We start from the raw sequence: 26,490 nt of genomic DNA on the forward strand, positions 1-26,490 counted from the left end.
GTTGATCATTCTGGGTATTTTTGTCTTCTTCCTTTGAGAAATGGGAAATTTCATTTCAGAAAGCTTTTTTTTCTTTTTAAATTATTTTTAAAATATTTTGTTTGAGAGAGAGAGAGAGAGAGCAGGTGCATAAGCCAGAGGAGGAGTGGAAGGGCAGGGAGAAGCAGGCTCACAGCTGAGCAGAGAGCCCAACATGGGGCTCAATCCTAGGACTCTGGGATCATGACCAGAGCTGAAGTCAGACACTTACATGAAAGACCCACTCAGGTGCCACCAAAATTCATGTCCCATCAGTCCATTAGGGCTGCTATAACAAAATACCATAGACAAAGAGCTTATGAGCTGTATTCCACTTCCAAAGATCTCAAGGGTTAGAATTATATGCCTGCCACTCTCCAGTGGTTCTACTGTCTTGAGACCACACAGCTCCAGTGGGCATTGTCCTAAGAGGAATTATTTTGTGTTCACTATATATAATACTTTTTATATATTAATGGATTCTATTTGTTAGTATTTTGTTGAGGATTTTTTTCAATCTATATTTATATTATATTGGTCTGTAGTTTTCTTGTAATGATTTTATCTGGTATCAGAATAATGCTGACCTCATAGAATGTGTTGGAAAGTAGACTCTCTTCTATTTTTGTAAGAGTTTGTGATGGATTTTATTAATTCATCTTTAAATGTTTGTAGAATTCAACAATTAGGCATTCTGGGCTGGAGTGTTTTTGGGAAAGAGGGTACTATTTTTTATGCTGATTTAATTACTTTGCTTTATGTGTTTACTCAGATATCTATTTCTCTTTGACTCAATCTTGGAAGTGTTATCCTTCTAGGAGTTTGACTATTTCACCTGACTAATATATTAGGATACAGTAGTATACAGTATTCTTTTATAATTAATTTTTTTTATTTCTGTAAATTCTTCAAATTATTTCTCGTCATTTTTTTCATTCTCAAAGACAGGTATTGAAGTATCTAACAAATATTGTTGATTCATCTATTTGTGTCTTCTTTTCTGGAGGTTTTTTTTCCACAAATTTTGTTGTCCAGAGATCAGATATTTATGTTTATAATTGTTATATCTTCATGATGGATTGACTTCTTTGTTATAAAATACTCTTTCTTATCTCTGTAACGTAGTTTTTGTTTTAAAACCTATTTTTCCCAGTAATAATATACCCAGTCAAGTTTTCCTGTGATTACTATTTTCATGATATATTTTGTCCATCATTTTCTTTCAATCTATTTTTATCTTTGGGTAAAGTATGTCTCCTGTAGACAGCATGTATGGATCTTGATTTCTCATCCAGTCTGATAACCTCTACATTTTGACTGGGTTGTTTAATCCACTTATATTTAATGTTATTATTGATATAGTTGGCCTTACTTTTTTTCTATATGTGTTATGAATTTTCATCCTCTATTCCTCATTTACTATTTTCTTTTGAATTAAGTGAATATTTCCTTCATTCCTTCCTCTCTCTTTCTTTCCTTTTTTCCTTCCTTCCTTCTTTCCTACCTTCCTTCCTTCCTTCCTTCCTGAGAGAAAGTGAGAACATAAGAGCAAGGGGGTGAGGAAGGGGCAGAGAGGGAGGGAGAAAAAGAATCTTAAGCAGGCTCCACACTCAATGCAGAGCCCAATGTAGGCCTTGATCTCACCACCCATATACATGACCTGAACTGAAATCAAGAGTCAGATGCTCAACCAACTGAGATACTCAGGTGACTCTATGTGAGTATTTTCTAATATAAATTTTAAGTTCAATAATGGTATTTCCTTTGTTTTGCCTTAATTATTGCTTAAGGGCTTACTATCAACACTGTAAGCTATCAGAGTCTGTTAGAAATTTATTAAAAACTCTAGTGAGATATATATTATTTTTGTAATGCTCAAATCCCTTTCTCCTTTTCTTTTGTGCTATTAATCATTATACACATAACACCTATACATGTTACAAACCCAGCATTCATTGTTGTGACTATTGCTTGATATAATTTTATATCTCTTAAGGAAGTTGAGAAATGATAGAAGGGTATATATACATTTAGAGTTCTTATTATAGTAATTTTCTTCTTTACTATTTTTATTTTATTATTATTATTTTAGATTTTATTTATTTATTTGAGAGAGAGAGAATGAGAGAGAGAGAGAGCATGAGAAGTGGGAGGGTCAGAGGGAGAAGCAGACTCTCTGCCGAGCAGGAAGCCTGATGCGGGGCTCGATCCCAGGACTCCAGGATCATGACCTGAGCCGAAGGCAATCTCTTAACCAACTGAGCCACCCAGGCATCCCTTGTTTACTATTTTTAGTCTCTATTTGTTCTATTCATTTGAGTTACCACACACTGTCTTTTTCTCAGCCCATAGAACTTTGTTCCCACCCCCCTTCTTTGTAATACTAATGGCAAATATACTGAATTTCTATATGTTATAGGTTTATGTATGTTATATATATGAGATTTTTATATGTACATTGCTTTTGAGAAATTCTGGTGCCTCGCTCATTCCCAGGAAGATTATGTAGCTCTCAACCAAGACCTAGCAGAAGTCCTCTGTTGTTGACTGCTCTCACCTTCAGTGGACTATTTGTTAAGATAGGATAAGAGAGAGGTAAGAGTGAGTCATGGTTCAAATGCAAAAAACTTTCACTCTTACCAAATTTTAGTAGATTTTCTTGAATAAATGTTTCTTAATTTTCTATATGCTATGATGACCATTTTAGGAGATTTAGATGATTTATGGTTTTATAATTTCCAAATGTCTCATGGGGGAACAGATCCATCGAGTACTTCACAATATCAACCCAGAAGTGGAACTTGTATGTTTATTTCTGAATTTCTAGACAAATTCATGCTTTTGTTTGATTGTTTGTTTTCTCCTTCCAAATCATGCCTTCAGAGTCTCACCCTCTATAGAAAATTGGTTACTCAAGGGGTTTCCTTACCCAAGAGAACTCTCTTAGTCAAATAAATTTCTCACTGTTCTATATTGTTGTATTTCAAATAATACTCCCATTGTTTAAAAATAGTACAAAAATCAACATGAGACTCTTTTATTCATTTTATGAAAACTATTTTGTCATTCAGAAAATCCATAATAAAGTGTACATAATGTTTTAAAAACATTAAATAATCAATCTCCATAGTAGGTAAAAATATGTAACTTTTTGATTTTTCCCTACTTTTATCATTGTATAAGCACATATAAACAAATGACTGCTAAACATTTCTCACCTAATTTCACCATTTGTATTTTATGATTAATTCCATTACTTACACATATATTGAATAGATTTTCTTTAATATAAAGGACGTGCAATCACAAATTATAATTCTTAACCAAGTGGAAAATTATTTTGGAACATATACTTTTAATTTTAAACAAGATACTGAGGTGCTCATTAGTATCTCCTAAAACCTTAGCATAAGGAAAATACTTTTTCACTTGTTATTAAATATAAAATGACCCAGAACACCGCAAAAATTAATTAGCTGTAAAGCCAACTCTAAAAACAAAACAAGTTTATAAAAAATATAAGCATTCTTGCTTATATGTAAAACTGCACACTGGCAACTTGACATTTTTTTTCAGATTTATATTCAGACTTAAAACCCTAATTCCTACCGTGTAAGCAAAAAAATATAACTCTGTGGCTAAAAGTATCAAGTAATTAAATTGCTCCTGACATCCAATTCTCCTGATAGTAGTAGGAGACATTCCTCTGAGAAAATAACTTGAAAAATTTCTGGTAAATATTATTTTTGCATGTGGGTGTAAGTTTAATATTCAAAACAAGTTCTCATATATCAAAAGTAAGTATTTTAATGATCCTGTAAGACTGTGCCCTAGGATGCTATACTGTGCCAATATTTATACATGTTGAATATACTTAAATTTCACTTAACTTACATAGCCACTATGTTTATATTTAACCACAGATTCTACACTAACTCTGATGGATTTTAGTAGTAAGTAGGCTGAAAAGAAAAAGGAAATGTCAGAATAAGTTCGAACTGAGGATGAAAGGAAAGAACGGGGAGCAGACACTATTGGAAACAGTACTGAATAGTATTTCAAGTGTTGGTTTATCAAGCTCCTATGAACTAAGAACCAGCAAACTGAATTGACAAGACAGGGAACAGAGGCAGGAGAGTGCGGAATGAGTGGGTTTTTGTCATTGTTTGTTTGTTTGCTTGTTTTGTTTTTAGGAAGGAATATTGTACTCAGGGGAAGTGTACCAGGGGTACAAATATGGCCTAGAGATGGGGCCAGAAAGAGGTAGGTAGAATATCTGGACCTTGGATATGGGATGGGTGTGTAATATATTGAGTATCCTGGAAGCAATTGTTATGGGACAATGAGGTAAGATTTATGTGAGTTGAAGTCTACAATAGTGCCAAGGCCCAAAAGATAAACATCCATTAGATAGCAAGAAAGACTAAGAGACTTTTAGATTTGCAGATATCGTGACTAAAAACAGTATGAGAGGTTGTATCATATGTATTTAATTGACTCCTTTCTTCTTCTAAGTAGCTGTCATGTGAAGCTATATGCTCTACTTTTTTTTTTTTCAAAAAAGACCAGAATCTCATTAAATGTAAGAATATTCCAATATAATTTCCTGCTACACTCAGAACACGGATTGAGAGTATAGGCTCACTTCTTAGATTTTTTTTTTTAATCATGAAGCAATATGGTTATACATTTAAATAGTGTACCAGTTGAATTGTGAGTGATAAACTGGTTTTATATTTTTCAAATATATTTTTATATTTGCCATGAAAGTATAAATCATGAAACCAATATCCTATGTCATTTGTATAACTGTAGAAGGATATTACCCCAAAATTTTGAACAGAGAAGCATGATGAGCACCAAAAAGAAAAAAAGGTATAATAATCTCTAATATTTCTACTCTGTAGAGTAATATGGGTCATGAATCCTTTAGTAATATTGTAAAACAAAATTCTCGTCATTTGCTTGCTTACCACCTTTCTGATGATCTTCCCCTGCCCCTAAGTGAAATTTCCAGATCCTTACAATTATATTAAATGTCCTTTATCATAGAATCTCTCTCTCCCTTCCATTGGTCTATATGACCTAAATACACTAGACCTCTTTATATTTCTCCAGAATAGTCTGCATTCTCTTTCCTCATGGCTTTTACTCATGTTATTTCTTTTTCTTAGAATAGTTCTCTAGTACTTATTAACTATCATCTATTTATCTTTCAAATTAGCTTAATTACTAATTTTCAAGGAGGCCCTTTGTGATCTCAGATGAGAGTAAATTTTGTTGTTATATATTCCCATAACCATGGGACTTCTCTTTATTTAACACTCATTATGTGTGAGTTCCCATCAACCTGCTAGACTCCAGATTCTCTGAGGACTGGAAAAGGAGCTCTTTTATTCACTGATGTATCCCAAAGTATATATTCTCTCCTACCGTATAGCCATTTTATCTGTTAAACTGAATTGAAATTTTTGTTACATCTATTACTGCATTACAAATACCTCAAGGTCAATGGTATTTTTCTTAATTCCCACAACCAGAAATAATTTCTTTCTGATTTATATAGTTTGACCTTATCTCAAAGCTACATGCTATTTCTTCAATAAAGGAGAGTGAAATGTTTTTAATAAGGAAAAGTAAGAAAGAAAACTTAAGGTTTTTTTTTTAATCATATGCTGTGTCAACTATATTGTTTCACTTAATCTACTATAAAAAGCTACAATATGAGAATATCACCCATGAATTATATATTGCTTGCCAAAGAGCACAGCTATTAAATGGCTCTCACATTTGCTTAGCGCTACATTTTCTCTTCTTTTCCCTTCATGACAAGTTCCGCCAAAGTGTGGAAGAAAGAACATTTCACCTGCTATTATTTCTGTTTTCTAATTCTGCTTAATAAACTTCACATTTAGTGGCATGAAACAACCACCATGTTCTTATCCTTACAAAGTTTACAGATCAGAGATTTGGACATGGCAGTGACTTTACCACAGTTTGCAAATTCTGGGGTCTCTGAAACTTCTTGGATGGCTAGTGATGAGTAAAATGTTGAGTAATAGAATTTTCTGAGAACTTCTTCACTTACACTTTTGGCACCGGGGCTGGAATGACTCAAAGTTTGGTTCAAAATTATTGACAACTTTATAGCTTAGACTTCTTCACAGCATGGAAGTATAAAAGTAGTTAATCTACTTGGCAGCTATGTCTTCAAGAATGCGTGTTCTAGGAAGTAAGCATATGACCTTTTATGACCTAGCTTCAGAGCTCACACAGAATTACTTTAGCCATATGCTATTGGTTAAAGCAATCACAAGCTGGTCTGACTTTAGGAGAAAGACACATGGTGTCCACCCCCTGATTTGAGGACTTTCAAAGTATTTACAACCATATTTAAAAACTGCCACAGGTATCTTCTCTTTCAGAGAGTGACCAAAATTATTGCCAGCAGTAGAATCAGGATTAGAACACAGCTTAGTAATGCTACATATGCATTTTTTTCTCATCCTCTTTGTCATTTTAGTCTTTTTGTGAGATGGGATGAAAGAGTATGCATTGTATGTCACTCCTCCTCAAATGTCTTGTCTTATAAAACAATAAATAAGATATGGTATAAAAAGAACTCAAAATAGTTCATAGAAATTAAAAAAAACATAAGTTTTCACATTCAGGGTACAAATAAGACATGCAAAATATCAATAATATTTGGAACAATTGCTTTAAAAAGTAAGTCTTCTAATTGTATAAAAGGAACCAGGATTATTGTCCACTGATCCCTCCTTAAACCTCTTCCTTAGGTCCAGTCTCAAAGTTGATGTAGCCATCTACATGATTACTTTGGACTTCAGAAGGAAATGGAAAAAGAAAAAGTTTAGAGAAATGGATGACAGAGCAATCTTAAAGTTAACTACTATAAAAATTTATTTTTTATAGTTTATTACTTGAAAAATGATGATATGGTTCAAATTTCCAGTTTCACTAGTCCTTTGGTAACAAGAATAAGATAAAAGCAATTTTAAATGTGGCATATTTAGAATGATCTTGTAAGGATGTTACATGCAGAAATGTTATGTGTTACTGGTTTCTTGGTTCAGAAAAATATTTAACTGGAAAAGGCTTACATTAGGTAATTGTAGTATTTCTAATCTTTTTAATAAATTGTAAAAACAGTTTCTGTTGAGAATCAGGGTTTTAATATTGAGTTGGATTTTATTTATATTTTGAAAATTTAAGGACCCTTGAATCTCCTTAAGTAAATTATAATTTAATGCAATTTAAGTTACACTCAGCAGTGCAGTTATGTCTTGATTGAAGTCATTATAAAGAAAATTTAATCACATCCTGATGATCTTCTTCACATTTCTTTTGTGTTAAGGATTAATTGATTTTGTTGTGATTAACTTTCAGGAGAAGGAGTATTACCTACATGCCACCTATATTATTGTCTAAGCAAAAGTTGTAGTTCAATTTGCATGTTTATTATCTTTGAGCATACACAAATGTAATATGAAATAATAATGTATTTACAAAATTATGTGCTTAAAACATATGCAAATTATGTATTTAAAATGTACTAAGTAATAACATATTTATTTTTTATTTTTTCATTTTTAAAATATTTTTTAAAATATTTTATTTATTTATTTGACAGAGAGAGACACAACCAGAGAGGGACCACAAGCAGAGGGAGTGGGAGAGGGAGAAGCAGGCTTTGAGCCTGATCCCAGGACCCTGGGATCATGACCTGAGCTGAAGGCAGACGCTTAACTGACTGAGCCACCCAGGCACCCCAATAATAGTTTAAAATGTTAACTTTTGTTTTATTTCCTTGAAGCTGATCTTACTGAACTATAGGAAAGATACTGCCAGTTAGTTACTGGAAAGTATGAGCTAAAATTATTGTCTTTCTAAATTTGGTGAATAGCAATGATCTCTTACAGACTTGTTTGGGAGTCTTGGTACTTCAACCTTAAATTGGAATTGGTTTGAAAAGATTATCTGAAGAATGTTGATTGTGCATTTAGCAAGACTTTCATATTATAATTGCTATTGACCCTATCTGATGTTTCCATGCAAGAAAATACTTAAAAGTCAGTGTAGGGTAAAACAGACTTTCCAAAGTGATTTATCTTCCTATTCCATTGCTCCTCTATCTTCTCTCCTGGGTTCCTACCACAGATCTTTATATTTTCTTCTCCTTCTTCTGTTTTTGGAAATGTGTTCTGTCTTAACTGATCTCAGTTCCCACCAAGCACTTTTTATCCCTGAATAGTCCTTCTTGGTTAAATGACTACCCAGATAACTCTAAGTAAAATAATAGTATACACAAGTTTCCCCTATTTTGCACTCACAACTTCAAATAACACAACTTCTTCCTCTGTCTCTGTCTCCCAATAAGATTATGGACTGAAGCCTTTTTAATACTAAGGGCACCCACACTTCACTGTAATGGGAAAAAAAAAATCTGTAGTAGGCAATGATTGTGGGTAAGATAACATATTTCAGAATGGACAACTTCCAGGATACAATGTGCTGTAAGCACCCAGTAGTTACTCTCCTAGTAGTTTCTCTATTTGATGAAGAAAAGTGATAGAAGACAATTGAAAATTGAGAATGAGTCAAGCTTCATTCTCTTGATTTCTTGTATGTCATCATAAATATATAGTCCTTCATTTCTGTTAAATAGGAAACCAATGATGATACTGCTTACTGAACACCGTCTGTCCATGTTCATCTATATCAACAATCTTTGGCCAATTTGCATTAGTACAGCTGTTATTTCTATCTTTGTCAGTGTTTAACAAAGTCAGGTGCTTTTACCTCTTCTCACAGCAGCATATTATATATGACATTCTCAATGACATATCTGATTTTCTGGAAAGATAATATTTTTATACTTTTCACAGTTCAAAATGCATTACAAATTCTGTGATCAGTAAAATCTGTGCACTGAAATTGTTTCAATTTCATATATAAATAATTTTATAATGGTTATCGAATCACTAAAATATTTATATTTCACTTAACTTTATATTAATACTTTGCATTCCTTCCTTTTAATCAATCAAAAAGGAGGTAATACCTGTCCGAAGAAAGCTTAGCCATGCATTATGCATACAGTCTCTATCAAAGAACTAACAAAGCACTAAGTTTTGGATGTTAAAATGGGATATTAAAAAATAAAAAACAGGGCACCTGGGTGGCTCAGTGGGTTAAGCCTCTGCCTTCGGCTCAGGTCATGATCTCAGGGTCCTGGGATCGAGTCCTATATTGGGCTCTCTGCTCCCAGGAAGCCTGCTTCCCTCTCTCTCTCTGCCTGCCTCTCTGTCTACTTGTGATCTCTCTCTGTCAAATAAAAAAAACTTTAAAAAATAAAAATTTAAAAATTTAAAAAAAAACAACTGCCTATTCAAAATCAGACATTTTTAAATCCTCAGTCTCAGGTATTTCAGGATTGGTGCTGCCAAACTTGAAGATATTTGAATGAAAAGTGTCTACTGGGATATCAGACTAAAACTACAATTTTAAGAAGAAAATACTGCGTTGTGTGAAAAATAAGACTTGTTTTTCCTCCAAAAGCATCTTTTAAATCAGTGACTAAAAGTGTAGATTCGCATCACTCTTTTTTTAAATTAAAAAGTCTGTGGAAACCTTTTTTTCTAGTGAACAAAAGTTCAGTTCTAAAAGGACTGAACTGCAAAGCAAGAAAACAAAACATCAGATTTTTTTTCTCAGTTTGTTTAAGCAGAACGTACCTCTGTGACTCATATAATTAGTGTTATAATTATGTACAGATATATAATCATTCCTCAAACCATCTAAAACATTCCCCAAATGGAAATCTTTTTAGATTAAACATAACTAATCATTTTAGATTAAACATAATTTTAATGATCTAGTTAGCTTTTCATATTTAATGCAAGGTAGATTATATTTTAACAAGTGTCCTTTTGGAAGCCTGTTTTCTATATTTTTAGTCTATGAATCAGGCAGAAATAAATGCTAAACAGTAAAAAAAATCCCATTTTCTCCCTCCCCTTGGCTTTATAGCCATTTTCTTCTGTGATTAATCTTTGCTGTATGGGTTGGAAACAGGTAATTAAAATAAGAATTACTGACATCTCTTTCCCTAACCACCAGGTTGCAAGATATTTGCTTCTCCACTCTCTTCAGATTCCTACACATTTGTTTATAATCTTACTGAGCTGTGAGTTAATGTGAAGTCTCACACACCACCTACCTACCATGTTCTGATTCACAGTGTTGTGAACATTGTGGTTCTCAATATTTTTTTAAAAAATTGACTTTCAAAAATATTTAAAGTTGAATGCATACTATACCACTTGAGACATAACTGTTCCATTTTTTTAAATAAATGCATGCAGCATAGTAAAAGTAATAATTCATTAAATTGCAAGTATTTATCGTAGTGGGATTACTCACTGCCCACCATGCTTCCAGACCACCTTCCTCACCAGTCTGTTCCAGAATCAAGACATACACAGGTGGCTGATTGTGAATGTCGTTCCAACTCTGGGGTGCTCAATTTTATGCAATCAGATTACTTCAGGCATGCACTTCTATTGATCGTTGGCACACTTTTTTTTAAAATGAGATGTATGAAATCATACAGATATCTTTCTAAATTCTGTACATCTTTTCCTAGGAATGTTAATCTTTAATGATGCAGGATTTTAAAGGAAGCAAAAGAGGTTGCAAGGCGGTCAACAAATTAAAAATAAAAAACATTTTTCTTACCTTTTAGCTGTACATTTTGTTACATAACAAGCACCATGAATCCACTTATTTCTTTGCATTTTATTTTTGTACTCTAAAATTATGTTATTATCTCCACTTTTACCCTTTTGTTTTTCTTTATGATATCCTTCTTTAGTACTAGTAATGAAAAGCATTCTTGATTTTCTAATACCTTTCCAGGAAAACTCTGCTGCCAAATTGAATGACAGCTATAAAAAGAAGAATAATTAGGGCACCTGGATGGCTCAGTGGGTTGAGCCTCTGCCTTCAGGTGGGGTCATGATCTTGACGTCTTGGGATTGAGCCCCGCATTAGGCTCTCTGCTCAGTAGGAAGCCTGCTTTCCCCCCAACATCTCTCTCTGCCTGCCTCTCTGCCTACTTGTGATCTCTGTCTGTCAAATAAATAAATAAAGTCTTTAAAAAAAGATGAATAATTAATAATGATTATTGTTGATATGAAAAAGATGAAGCACATGTAGGGAGTTGCATGTTAATGGTATTTCATTAACTAAATAGTTGAAGGATTTTGTTTTGTTTTATTTTTTTATGAAGTAATTGAAAACAAGATAGATGCTGTTGAAGCCATTTGAAGTATACTATTTTTTAAAATAAAAATATTTATATTGTTTTGAGGTAAGCAGACATTTGTGATGACACTGGTTCTGGCTGGAGGCATTCTGTTCATATTATTCTAGTCCTGATAATTGTATATAGGAAAATCTTATCAGTATACTCTATCCTCTCTCTCCCTCACTTGAAACAAAACTTTATGATGCTGGATTTTAACATTTCTAGTAAATTAATTTGTACAATTATTTTTCATTTACATTACATTACATTATTTTCATTGTACATTTCATTCCTCATATTCATTGATTTCTGGAGAAAACATACACCAAAATATCAATACGGATTTTCTTTTTTCATTAAGGCACCAGGTTTTCTTTATTTGTGCTTTTTTAGATATATGTAAACCATACATTTATATTTTCAATCAATTTTTAAACTTTTTTTAGGAAAAAAAAAAGAAATCTTTGTGTTAAAGCCATTATTCCTGTAAATTGTGAGTGGATTCTGTTTGACTTAGGCATTAATAAGTTGATTGTTTCATTTTCAGTGCCATTTATATATGAGCTTTAGCGGAAGATCCCTGAGCAGCTCTTCCCTTTTGAAGGAGTGAACTAAATGACACAGGACATTGTAGGAACCCATCATTGTTATTTTCCTTGCCAAACATCCTCAGCATTGAAAAATATGGTGGTTTTTTTTGTATTGTTTTGTTTTGTTTTGACTCTGATTGAAGGCCACCCAACAGGTATATTAAAGAAAAGGGAGTCTCAAAATTTAAGTATACAAAGAGTTACATACATGCTTAACAATGTTAATGTAGTTTGTATTTTATAACAATCTATAGAGCCCCCAGCTTCAGAGCTCTTTTAATATATTATGTTAATATTAAAAATTTCTTCCGAGAAAAAGGGGCCTTGATGCTTCTATTTATGCATTCTAATTTCAAAATCAAATTGTATGTATGTTAGGAGGAAAGGAGCAAATATTTTTTGACTGTCTGCTGCAAGCCAAACATTGTTCTGGGTACTTCGGAGACACCACTGTGTCTACATTTTTGGAAACTTCACCCATATTAAAGCTAATGTTTTTAAATTGTGAAAGAAACCTTCCATTTGCCCTTTCAAATCTATTCCCAATATTTCGCCATCCTGCCTTATTTACGCAGATGTTTACCTTTATGGATAAGATGATTTCTGGGTCCTCTGACTTCTGATTTAGCAGAAGCTCTATTGGAAGCTCTAAAGAAGAAAACTTGCGGTAAGGATATTAATTTCCCTTTCTTCCTCCCTAAAAGAAGCTCTGTCTTTCAATCACTGATAGGAACAAAACACAGACTCTACATGATGTTTTAATTCTGATTTTGAAACCTAGTGGTGGTAAGGAAGTGGCTGCTAGGAAGTGACTGTTTATGTCACTCTCCTTTGTGGTATCTCTCCTCTCCCTTCCCCATGCCCACACCTTTGTAAATAAACCTTCCTTGAGTTATTCCATTCTCAGTGTACTCTTGGTTTTTCTTGGGGCCTGAATTATGTATAAATTATCGAGTCAAAATGCTTAACTCATACGTTATCTTCCACATTTTTGGGATAGAAAAATTATCTCCCAAATTTCTGTAAATGTTAAAGGATTTGATTTTTTATCTCTGTCCCTGGACTCTTGTTTTTGATAAATTAGTTAATTTTATTACATTTTTATTAGCTTTCTCTGGATGTTGTATCTCACTACATTAACCGAATACCGTCTCTTACTTGATTTACATATAATAATTTACACACATACACAAACACGCATGCATGCACACATAAAGACATTTGTGTTTATAAAACTTACTGAGGATTAGAGAGATGAAAGCATAGGAAATATCTCTTAGTTATACAAAAACTGTGATATGAATATTAAAGATTCTTCTTCATATAAGCTCCTTTATCTACCCCATTACTAGAAATTTTAACACTTGTAATTGGTATTCCAAACTCATACTATCTTTCTCCTGCCAGTCTCTTTTCGTCCTGCATATTCTTTGTACTCTTGTCTGATATAATCTGAGGTGTCTTCCTGCTTCTCTCCCAGAACTTCAAGATATCTTCTATGTCTTACACAGAAAAATTTAATGTTTCCATTTTGCATAGCTGTATTTACTGTTTTTTAAATTAATTGAATATATCTTCTGTACAACAGAATCTACTTTCCAAAAAAAAGACTGCCTCGTATATTCTATGTAGGTAGTATTCTATGATATGTATGATATGTATATGCATGATACATAGTTGTATTTATGAGCATGTGTGTATGTATGTGTGTGGTTATCCTTCATCAACTGATTGCTTAATCCTATAATAAAATAGGGAGTCTTACTTTGAGACAATAAATAAAATCTATGGGATAGAATGCTGCAGAATGAATATTTATGTTCCCTCAAAATTTATATGTTGAAACCTAAGTTTTAACATGATGATATTTGGAGGTTGGTGGCCTTTGGGAAATAATTAAATCATGAGGGAGGAGCCCAACTGAATTGGGATTTGTTCCTTTATATAATAGTAAGATCCCTTACTCTTGCCATTTGAGGATTCAATGAGATGACAGCAATCCATGTATAAGAAAGTAGGCTTTTATCAGACATTGAATCTGCTAACGACTTGATCTTGAACTCGGCAGTCTCAAGATGTGAGAAATAAATTTGTGTTTTTTGTAAGCCACCCAGTTTATGGAATTTTTGTTAGAGAAGCTTAAGTTAAGACACCTTAAGACCAGGAACAAGATCAGTATAATGACTCTTACCACCCATATTTAACATTATACTAGTAGCTCTAGTCAGGACTCTTAGCAAGAAAATGAAATAAGTCAGGAAATGACAGATGTTGGCGAGGATGCGGAGAAAGGCGAACCCTCCTACACTGTTGGTGGGAATGCAAGCTGGTGCAACCACTCTGGAAAACAGCATGGAGGTTCCTCAAAATGTTGAAAATAGAACTGCCCTATGACCCAGCAATTGCATTACTGGGTATTTACCCTAAAGACACAAAAGTAGTGATCCGAAGGGGCACATGCACCTGAATGTTTATAGCAGCAATGTCCACAATAGCCAAACTATGGAAAGAACCTAGATGTCCATCAACAGATGAATGGATCAAGAAGATGTGGTATATATACACAATGGAATACTATGCAGCCATCAAAAGAAATGAAATCTTGCCATTTGCAACAACATGGATGGAACTAGAGCGTATCATGCTTAGCGAAATAAGTCAGGCAGAGAAAGACAACTATCATATGATCTCCCTGAAATGAGGAAGTGGTGATGCAACATGGGGGCTTAAGTGGGTAGGAGAAGAATCAATGAAACAAGATGGGATTGGGAGGAAGACAAACCATAAGTGACTCTTAATCTCACAAACTGAGGGTTGCTGGGGGGAGGGGGGTTGGGAGAAGGGGGGTGGGGTTATGGACATTGGGGAGGGTATGTGCTTTGGTGAGTGCTGTGAAGTGTGTAAACCTGGTGATTCACAGACCTGTACCCCTGGGGATAAAAATATATTATATGTTTATAAAAAATAAAAAAATTAAAAAATATATATAACTGAATTGTAAGGAAGTAGTAAATATATCTATTTGTAAATGACAAGATCTCATGCATAGACCATTTTAAGGAACTCATTAAAAGCCTATTATTAGATTCTAAAAATTAGTTCAGCAAAGTTGCAAGATACAAGATCAGTAAGTAAAAATCAATTATATTTCTATATGGTTTCAATGAACAATCTGAAAATGAAATTAAGGAAACATTTCCATGTATAATAGTATCAAAAAGGATTAAATGCTTATTAATCAAGCAAAAGGAATGCAAAGTTTATACTATAAAAGCTAAAAAATATTTTTGAGAAAAATTAAGATCTAAATAAGTGGAAATACAACCTATAATCATTGATTAGAATATTTAATGTGATTAATGTGTTGAAGTGACAATGGCTTTATCTCAGTTTATGTTGTATGGTAACTCATAAATCCAGAGGGTATATGTACATGTATATTTTTTCATACCACCATCCTGAATATGAATATCTTTATTTCACGTACATAATTTTTAAACTCATTTTTAAAAAACCTTATCAATCCAAGATTTACACAAAATACCTGAAATTTTTAAATCTGTGGCACCTGGGTGGTCATTCTGTTAAGGCTCTGACTTCTGCTCAGGTCATGATCCCAGGGTCCTGGGATAGAGCCCCCTGTGGCAGGGCGCCCTGCTCAGCAGGGAGCCTGCTTCTCTCCCTGCCTGCTGTTCCTGCTCCTGCGCACTCTCTTCTCTCTGTCAAATAAATAAATAAAAATATATGTAAAACATTTTTAATCTTTCCCCTTAAGAAATAAAAATAAATAAAAGATAAAAGTATAAAATAAAATATTTCCCCTTAACCAGATTTAAATATGAGCGAAGTATTACAAATATAACTAGATATTTCAAACTCCATTTTGATATTTTCAAAACACTTCAACATAATTCAGGTTATGCTACAAATTAATAAAACTTTAAATCTCATTAATATAAAATGAGGTAGAACCATTAGTTAAGAAAGAAATAATGAAAAGGAGTGTTAGTAGGAAAAAAGCCTGGAGGGAGGAAGGGGGAAATTGATGGAGGGAAAAGAAAGGAGAAAGGAGTAGAAGTAACAAAATCATGAAAGCAATTAATTGAACTAATGTGAAAATACATCTGCTCTTTCTTTCAGAGAGCAAGCCCTTTAAAATGACTAATTAGCATGGAGTGCTGCAGGCTATTGCATAAGTATTGATTTAATGAATGCAGTTGATTGTATTTTTTCCAAAGTTGGAATTGCTCAGATTGTCGGAAGTTTAAAAAGCATAGAGTTCATTTTCTTGCCCTTTCTGCCTTGGGCAGAAAAATTCCAGTCACTCAGAAACTAGAGAATTTATCTTATTTTTTTAAATGTCCAAGGAAGGAAATCTTGAAACTTCCTCTAAAAGCATATCTTCAGCTCACAAAGAACACTTTCTCAAAACACAGCTTGTATTTACTTACACAAATATTTCATTTAAGCTATGTGAAAAGATGAAGATTCTTTGGTTTTAAGATCTGTATGCTTACACGTAGATTCCAAAAGGGAGAGTTTAGGCGACTGTGGATCATCTTGGTAAAGACTCTTCTTTAAAGGGTAAATTTTATTTAAAAAATAATAATAATAATTGGTTTTATAAATGAAGTAATATTTTAGTTATCCCTTTATTAAAGGAAATATGGATTTCAAAGAGAATAAATGTAAAGTTTATTTTCTTGACCGAGACTAAATGAAATAATCACTATTTAAAAGAATCATGAGAAGTATATAGGCAGGTCAAGACAAAAAACAAACAAACAAACATACCTCTGTAAATTGTTAATCCCCATGCACTATGGAAAGCCTAAGTATATACAAAGGTCCTTTGATGATTTGCAGTTGTGAAGCTTAAGAATGACCACACAACTGCTTTAATTAGTTAGTTATAATTCTGATGACGGATACGGTACATCTAGATTGACTTTTCTGTTGGCCTATGACCATTATTACTATCCAGTTTGAAAAAAAAAAAAAAAGGAAAAGAAAGGATATGGAATTATGATAGCCACAGGGAAATACTAGAAATGCTTCTCTTATATATCGAATTTGAAATGCTAATTCCATTGAGAGAAGGCTTTACCTATTCTAACTTATGAGAAATTAGAATTCTGTTTTACAGTTAAAAACAGTCCTTTAAAATATGTTTTTGCCTTACTGCTCAAGTTGTCAGCTTTACTACTTCTGTATATAAAGACCTTAATTAAATGACAGCTGGAATTTGGGCCTCTTTCACATAAGATTCTAAGCAAATTAGTATCACAATAAATTTTTCATGTGACAAATACTTTGTTTCAAGTGAAATAGTGTTGTCCATTTCATTAACTGTTTTTAGTTTAAGCTATAGCTTTAAAATAGAGGTGCTCTTATATGGATATGTATTGATTAAATGATATAGTCCCTTCCCAAGATTACTTCTTTTGACTAGATCATTTAAAAAGTGAATATCTAGGACCCCAATTCTCTGAACTATATAGAACTGAAAAAGAAGAGTTATTTAGAGCTATAGTATTCTTTTTTATTTTTTTTGTAAGATTTTATTTATTTGACAGAGAGATAGAGATCACAAGTAGGCAGAGAAGCAGACAGAGAGAGAGGGGAAAGCAGGCTCCCCACTGAGCAGAGAGCCTGATGCAGGGCTTGATCCCAGGATCCCGAGATCATGACCAGAGCGGAAGGTAGAGGCTTAACGGACTGAGCCAGCCAGGTGCCCCTTCGAGCTGTAGTATTATAGAATCATAATTACCTATATAATTGGCCAAATGCAAGTCTCTCTGTATCAATTTTTATTTCAACAAAAATGACAGGATATTGCCAATAACATGTTCACAGTTCACTTCAGAGTTTGTTTGTTTGTTTAATAATCAAATGAAGTCTCATTTATATTTATCATCATCACATACAAATCTACTTTTAAAAGTTTAATAAATATTACATGGGGAGTACATGTTTGTCTGGCTGAAAACAATTCCAGATTTTAAGACGAGGATATATATTTTTTAAGGCAAAGATATTTTTCTGGGGCACCTGCATGGCTCAGTGAGTTAGGCCTCTGCCTTCGGCTCAGGTCATGATCATAGGACTCCTGTGACAGGGCTCTCTGCTCTGCAGGGGGCCTGCTTCCTCCTCTCTCCCTCTCTGCCTGCCTCTCTGCCTGCTTGTGATCTCTGTCTGTCAAATAAATAAATAAAATCTTAAGATATTTTTCTAATACATATTAGATGTAAGACATATTTCTTCACTTTCCTAAATAAAATGTAGTCATTTATATTCTTCTGGAATAGTCAACAGCACACTTCTAGTGTTTACTGAAACATGTGTCTACTACTAAAAAAACCTTTAACCAAGGACCTGAACTTTCCTGTGATTCTATTCTTGTCCAACTTGTGGTTGGTTTTGTAGTATTTTTTAAAAAACAGATGATCATTGCGACCAATTCTATATTTTAAATTTAAAAAACACTTTGGTAATTTTGTCAAATCACCCATCTTAACCTAAAACACTATTTATCCTAGGGTGGTAAAACCCTCAATCTTTGTACCATGCTTCTTTCAAAATCTCTCAAAACTGATCACTAATTTTATCTCATTTTTTAAAAAGATATTATTTATTTATCTGACAGAAGGAGAGAGAGATCACAAGTAGGCACAGAGACAGGTAGAGAGACAGGGGAAGCAGGCTCCCTGCTGAACAGAGAGCCCGATGAGGGCTTGATCCCAGGACTCCAAGATCATGACCTGAGCTGAAGGCAGAGACATTAACTCACTGAGCCACCCAGGCACCCCAACTGGTCACTAATTTTAATCAAAGTCATTTACTCATCATTAAAATGATAGTCATGATGCACTATGAGAAGGAAAAGATCATGCAAATACAAAGGAATCAACAGCCAAAATATTAGATTTATAAAAATATTCAGAAAATCAAGGTAGTTAGATATCACATTAATAAATTCACATACTTATGATAAAATAAAATTCGTATTAAAAGTAGACTGGATTATTCAAATCTGTGCCACTGCTGGGATAGATTTTATTGTCCCATATTTTGTAGTTATAAAATAAAAATTACAAAGTGTTTTACATAATTTAAAATTTAACTTTAAGATAACACTGAAATCAAAATGCTAAATGGCTGCTTACATTTAGCAGGTTTTGTGATCAAAGTAAGGATAGTGATGAGTATTGTGGCTAGTGGTAAATCATATGGACCCTTTAAAGAAGCAGAGAAACTCATCATAGGCAATTGTAAAAAAGAATGCTGGCCTAGCATTGCTGGATATTAAGAGTTTTTTTAAAAAAGGCAATTCTTAGACCATCTTATGAGATAAATCCAAATACTGAAGAAGTGGTAGCAATTCCCAAAATGAAATACATGATAACAGAATTAGGAGGAAAATGTCTGTAGGTAGTCAAGTTATTAGTTATAAGTTATTTCTTTGCAACTCCTAGATCTTCCAAATCATAGCTATGTGGGGTTGTCTCTGAATCAATAGATATCTTACCTTTTTTCTTCATGTTCTAACGTACGAAAAATGGGTCCGTTCTCCCCAAAGGACAAAAGTCTCAGAGCTAACATTTAAACAAATTTTTAGTTATATTACATAGCATATTGCATGGGGTTAAAGGAAGTCAATTTTATTTGCTCTTGATGCGTTCACAGTTTTAAAATTAGTTCATAGTTTTAAAATAGGTTAAAGGAAGTCAATTTTATTTGCTCTTGATGCGTTCATAGTGTGTATTAATTCTAGTAACTCTATGTTTTTCTTTCATGCCATTATGAAGATGCTACTTATTTAAGGCTTTTCCTGTATGTATGTCCTTTCTTGGTTAGGTGAACCTTACAATTTGGTCTTGTGAGAAAACTTTTAGAGCAGGATAACTAAAATGGAATTCTATGAATGAAAGAGCCTTTCTTATACTTACAGAGTTGTATTCGATACTTACAGAAATGCTCTCAAGCCAGTAGATACCTGATTACTGAGTCACCAAAAAAAGGAATGAGGATATCTAACAGGAAGTTAAGATAACATAAAATTATGTTTTTAATTGGGAGATTTTTGTCTATTCATTTTATTTAATTCATGTATTTAATTGTATATCTACCATACTTCTATTTGCTTTCTATTATTTTACATTCATTTTTCCTTCCTTTCTCAGCCTCTTTTGGATCTATAAAACATTTTTACTACTCCATTTTTATCTATTATTAGTTGTGAATTATTATTTATTTAGTGATCATTATAGATATTACCATATGTTCCCTTTAAAAATTGTATAAAAACTTTTACCACTCTTCTGATAATGCTGGAATATCGGAAAAATTAAATTCTTTTTAATGCTAAAATATTGAAGTATTTAAATTCATCTTACCCCCTCTCCATTTGCCTTTAATTTTTATTCATCTTTTGCCTACAAAATTATGTATCTGATATGATGATTGTTCAGTGAAATACTTTTCACACTAACAGATTTTGAATAGTTACACCATATTTTGAATGAAATTTTAAATGTCATTTTCATCTAAACACACTATAAAAAGTAATATTTATCATTCTAGTTTTAGGCAAAAAAAAAATTACCAATTCTCTCAACACAGCGATTTCTAGACAAAGGGTACTGTGTTGAATGCATTTATGAAACACACTCCATGGTTGCATAATCCAAACTTAAGATTAAAAGTAAATATCTTTCGATGACTCTTAAGAGTCAATTGTACTCATAAGCTTTTTTTCATGTTTCAAATAAGATAATAATAAATAATGTAATCTTCATTTTGTTTTAGAATTTTTTCTATGCTATGCTTACACATTTAACTGCATTTTAAAGCATGATATTATGAGCTCTTACTCTTGAGCTTACTCTTTCTCTCTCTTAAATAAATAATCTTTAAAAAATTAAAAAAAATAATTTTCTAATCAAGAGATTTATATCTTTAACATATTACTGCTATGGCTTTGTTCAGAAAATATACATTTTATTTATGAATGCAGTTACATGTCTGTTATTCCTCATCTTTTTCTGACAACGAATTCTTTCAGTTTTCATGAAAATTTATTTACTGTGTCATTTTTATAGTACTTTCATTGGTATAGAATTATGGTTTAGTAATTATTTCAACACTTTGACAATATCATTCCATGTCTTCCATTATTTCCACTGAGAAGTCAAATGATAGCTATATTATTGCTCCTTTTATATTTTTCCTTCTTCCCCCTTCCCTGACTCTTTCCTCCTCCTCCTCCTTCCTCTTCTTCCCTTTCTCCTTTTCCTCTTATCATTTATAATTTACAGAACATTCTGAATCTGGGCTGTGGTCTTTGACAGTTTTTGAAAATTCTTCAAGATAATATATTTTCAAATGATGTTTGTTTGGTCATTTTCACTCTCTTCTTTCCCTCTGAGACTCCAGTTACATGTTTTCTTGTGACCCATAAGTGTTCAACACACTTGTTTCTTTTTAATTAACTCTTCTGTTTTTTAGTAATTGACATTGATATATCTTGAGTTAGCTATTTCTGTGTTAAGTGGTTTCTAATTTACTGTGAAACCTATCATCAGATTGATCATTACAAATATTTTATTTTTCAGTTCCAGTATGTTTGCTTGTTATACACTTCAATTCTATAGCAAAATATTTATCTACTGTTTTCTCTTCGTCTATTTCTTGAATATGTTAGTCATAATTCTTTAAAGACTTTGTCACCAATCTCTAAAATCTGGATAATCCTTGAAAATATTTTTCTTTGGGGCTTGATTTTGATCATGTTTTTGGTCACATGGAATGTCTAATAGATTTTTTTAATTGAATGTGGTATATTTTGTATAAAATATGATATGTAGTTTTATGTTCATATGTATAAAAGGCATCAAATGATGTTCCATTCTTCCAGAAAGAATATAATGTTCCCTTTATTAGAGTGATAAAGTAGTTGACATCTTTTATTTAATCAAAGATTGTGCTTACTCTCAGGTGGGTTAGCACACTGGTAATGTATACTCTACCTCTAGGTTTCTACAAACTGTTAGGTATTTTCAAATGAGAGTCCTGAGTATTCTTCATGGTCCCTCTAGTTTTTGTTTCATAAAATGTTAGTATACCCTGCTTTGCTATTTGATGTCTTTTTACTTAAGAATTTATCTCCCTGCTTAAGTTGTATAGCTCAAAACTTCAGCAGGTACCTGATGAAAAAAGCAGTCTATGTATTACCTCACTCAATACATCCCTCAAAAGTTCTTCTGCTGGTTTTTGTTTATTAGTTTGTTTGTTTTGTCCCCAGCAGTTACATCTTGGGTTCTTTGACTCTTGCCCTTGTCTGTTAATCTGAAATACCTCCAAGGGCAGTATCAGTTGCTGAATTCAGATTACCTCTCCATTGTTCGCCACTTCTCTGGAAGTTTTAGCCCATTCTTGCTATTTCTGTTCTCAAAAAGCTTATTTATATGATTTATATGGCTTTTGAAAGAGAAGTACTGACTTATTAACAGCTTTCACATCTCACTCAGCAGCAAAACTCTGTATTTATTGAATTAGGAAACATTTCTAAAGCAACCATGAGACAACATTTGTATTGGAGACTTTGACATATATATTAGGAACACTCACACATATAAATGTATATTCATATAATTTTCTCTATATATACACTAATGATAAAATTTTATGAATGATACAATCACATAATTTAATTAGAGAGATGGTAAGATAAAATCATTAAAAGCTCTTTGCCATCAAAAAAGTATACTTAAGAATTTGACTTATTCTTAATTTTAAGATAGATGAGGAGTTATATTAATTTGTTAACTTTCACAGTCTAGCTCCAGAAGCATTTTTTATAACTTGGAGACTGAGAAAAAATGGTTGAATACTTGTTTAAAGTGGAGCCAAAGGGAGAAAATCATGCCTCACATATTCCTCCAAATAAACTGAGTATAAGTGTAAAAGAGCAGAAAATGTAGTATATATATCCAGTAAATAAACATTTAATTAAAAAAGAAATATTCACTCTTTCAGTGAATGAAAAAGAATTCTGCTGAATTATAATGAAATATGGAAAACTTCTACAAAGCATGAAGTGTAAATTAAAAACCACATTTAGAAAAATAGGCAAGCTCTTTTGGAATAGATTCATTGTTAAATTGTTTCACACCTTCTCTTTTGTCTGAACTCATGTTTTAAAATTTAGTAAATACAATCAGCCTTCCATGACTTCCAAATTTGAAAAAAAATATTTTGGAAGATACTGATATTGTTTCCAAACTTTGTCATTTTAAGCATGATTAGCATATATTTTAACTAACTTCTGTAATGTGAAATGGATGATGATATTAGATTTTATTATAAAACTATTTTATTTAAACCTCTAACCCTTCCACACATTCCATTTATTAGAGCACTTCCTAATAAATTGAAAAACATCTAAAAATTACTTTTCATCCCAATATATGTTAATTACATTTTGAAGGGTTTAGTCCCTTCTCCTGATATTACTAAGTACAACAAAGTCTAATTTAATTTGTGCATATTAAAGATGTAGCATACTTGAGACTGCAAAACACATTTTAGAGAGAGAGAGAGAGAAGTAACACTTTTTGAGTGCCTATTATGGGCCTGGGAATGCCAGATACTATTCATCTCATTTTGCACATAAATGAATTAATCAAATTCACAGGTCTAGTTAAGTGCTGGAGCTGAGATCTAGACCTGGCCAACTGAGGTTAGCATTCATATTCCTAGTCACCATTATAGGATTTTAACTGTAGCACATCTTCCTGAATATGAGCTCTGAGTAAAGGACTCAGAAGGTAAGCAAGTCAATTACTGTGTCAGTTTTGTTCTTAAGAAAACTGTTGGAGACCTTTAGGTATTTGACAAACATGGGCATCTTAATATGAAGGCACAGAATTATAGAAGTTTCAGGCAGAGCTGGTTGAATGTAAAGTTCTTCTCTAATGGAAAAGCAGAGAATTTGTTCTGGAAGATTTCCGGTGCCAATTCACTCCTCCTTCCCAGAGCTAAAATAAGTGAGGGGACAGAGAAAGACTAAGAGTGTTGAAATATTTGTAGTATTGATTTCCTTGCACATGAGGTAAAAGGATATTTGCCTTCCCCAAATCTACTATGATATGGTACACATATACATACAATGCACATTTATAGGCATACAGGTACATAGCTATATGTTGACGAAAGGTCTAAGTCAAGGGGCTCAGTCAGTAAACTGAGGTGACTCAGTCAGTAAACATCTGCCTTTGGTTCAGGTCATGGTCCCAGAGTCCTGGGATTGAGTCCCCATGTCAGGATCCCTACTCAGTGGAGGTCTGCTTCTTCCTTTCCCTCTCCCTGTGCCTGACACTCCACCTGCTTGTGCTCTCTCTCTCTGTCAAATAAATAACTAAAGTATTTTTAAAAATAAAAGGTTTAATCAATAAGTTAGGGCATTTTTTAGAATTTTCTTTGTTATATTTTCTACTTTAATTTAGGATGCCAACACAACAATATTTTCAGAAATTTAAGTTTGTTCTTTGGAATTCTCAACCTGATTTTATAATTTTTCCATAAACTTATCTTATGAGTCAAAGTATGATGTGTTATTTTCCAGTAACTTCTCTACATCTTTAAAAAATAAATATTCAAACATTTTTAAATGCTAGTTCAAAATTATGATTTATTTTTCATAGTTCTACTAACAACTCTAGCAGCTGCTTTTCTCTCTTTTTCTCAATTGACAAAATCACAGTCTCTGGGCCCAGATGTCAGTGTGCCAATGTACCACAGCCAATAAAACTGTATGATACATTTCCTAAAGAATCATCTTGTGATAGCACATTCATTTTAGATTCATTATCAAAACAAAAAAAAATGCACTTTTCTTGTGTTAATTGATTACTTATCTGAGTAAATAGAACTTTGCTGAAGTCAGTACACATAAGACATGTACTCCCTAATTTGATGTTTTATTTGCCAGTTCTTGTCACCAAGTGGCTTGGATATCAAAGTTTCAATTCATGGCCTAGTAGAATTATGATTCATTTAATCATGAACCTTAATTGTTGTAATGAAGTATCACTATCATGGTATGAACCATTTCTGGGGTTTCACTACATAGTTTTTTAGGTCATTGGCCAACAAACAAAGGTGATATCTACAGACAAATTTAAATAGTTACAAATGGATACCAACCTGAAAAGTCAGTTTCTTGTTAATACTGGCACAGACTTTCACATAATGGAGTCAGCTTAAAGAACTAGGTCTCTGATCTTTTCAGCCATAAAGAGCGAGGTGAAGGGCATAAACAGCTTGAAATTTGGTCAGAATAGAGAGAATTTGGGCTTTATGTGAATTTCACAGCTCTCTATTTAATTTATATTATTTCCAGTTAACTGAATTTCCTAACAGAAACATAAGTTAGAAGGTTGCTTTTCATGTGATTGATAGGCACACCTGCCAGATAATATCAGAAGTATTAGTAATATCAGAAAGCAATAGTCCATAAAACTAATTTAAATGATATGTAAATTCTTAAATGTAGATATATCTTCATGTGTGCATCTATGCCTTATTACTATTACTATTGTTCTTATGACAAGAACATATTTTTAATCAGTAGGAAAGACAAAAGTATGAGCTGAACTGTTTCAAGAAAATATTTGGCTTTAGGGGTGCCTGGGTGGCATAGTTGTTAAGCATCTGTCTTTGGCTCAGATCATAATCCCAGAGGTCTGGGATCTAGCCCTGCATCAGGCTCCCTGCTCAGTGGGAAGCCTGCTCGCCCTCTCCCGCTTCCCCTGCTTGTGTTTCCTATCTCATTCTCTCTCTCTGTCAAATAAATAAAAATTTTAAGAAAAAAAAAAGAAAAGAAAGAAAAAAAAGAAAATATATGGCTTTGATTGAATATATACACATGGTTCTTATACCTTATGACTCTTCTATACACAATTTCTAATTTATTGATGATGTATGTTGAACATCCCCCCAAATCAATCTCCATCTTGCAGCTTCTATCTACACAGTCTTTGCTCCAACCCACAGATTTTTCTCATGTGCACTATTGCTATAGCATTCTGACTGATCAGTTATTCCTGCCTTTGATTGTAGGAGGATATGATCTTTGGACCTTTCATAACCATCTTTTGCCAAGGGGGCTGCTTCAGGTTGAATCCATTGGAAAGTGGACTCTGTGACTGAGAATGGTATATAGAAAAAAATTATTAGGAAGTGGTCTCAGAAGCAAGACACTAAAGGAAGGGAAGACTAATTCTTTATTGGTCAGATGGAGAAGTTAGGTTACAATTCTATTACAAAAAAAGCCTCCATTCTTTAGCTGAAATGGCACTTCAGAGCTGTTCATAGTTGAGGCACAGTGGCTAGCCCTTCATAACTCCACTTCACCCAGTGGCTGGACACAGGCTTCTCTCTGAAAAGGGGCATGACCTTGGGAAAGGTCATCCTCCCCAGTACTGCAATTAACAGGCAGTTTTTCTTTCTTCCACTACCTACTCCAGGTTATCCTTCAATTTTAGCACCTTG

This window comes from Mustela erminea, chromosome 2 (assembly GCF_009829155.1).
Source record: "Mustela erminea isolate mMusErm1 chromosome 2, mMusErm1.Pri, whole genome shotgun sequence".
NCBI classification, from domain to species: Eukaryota; Metazoa; Chordata; class Mammalia; order Carnivora; family Mustelidae; genus Mustela; species Mustela erminea.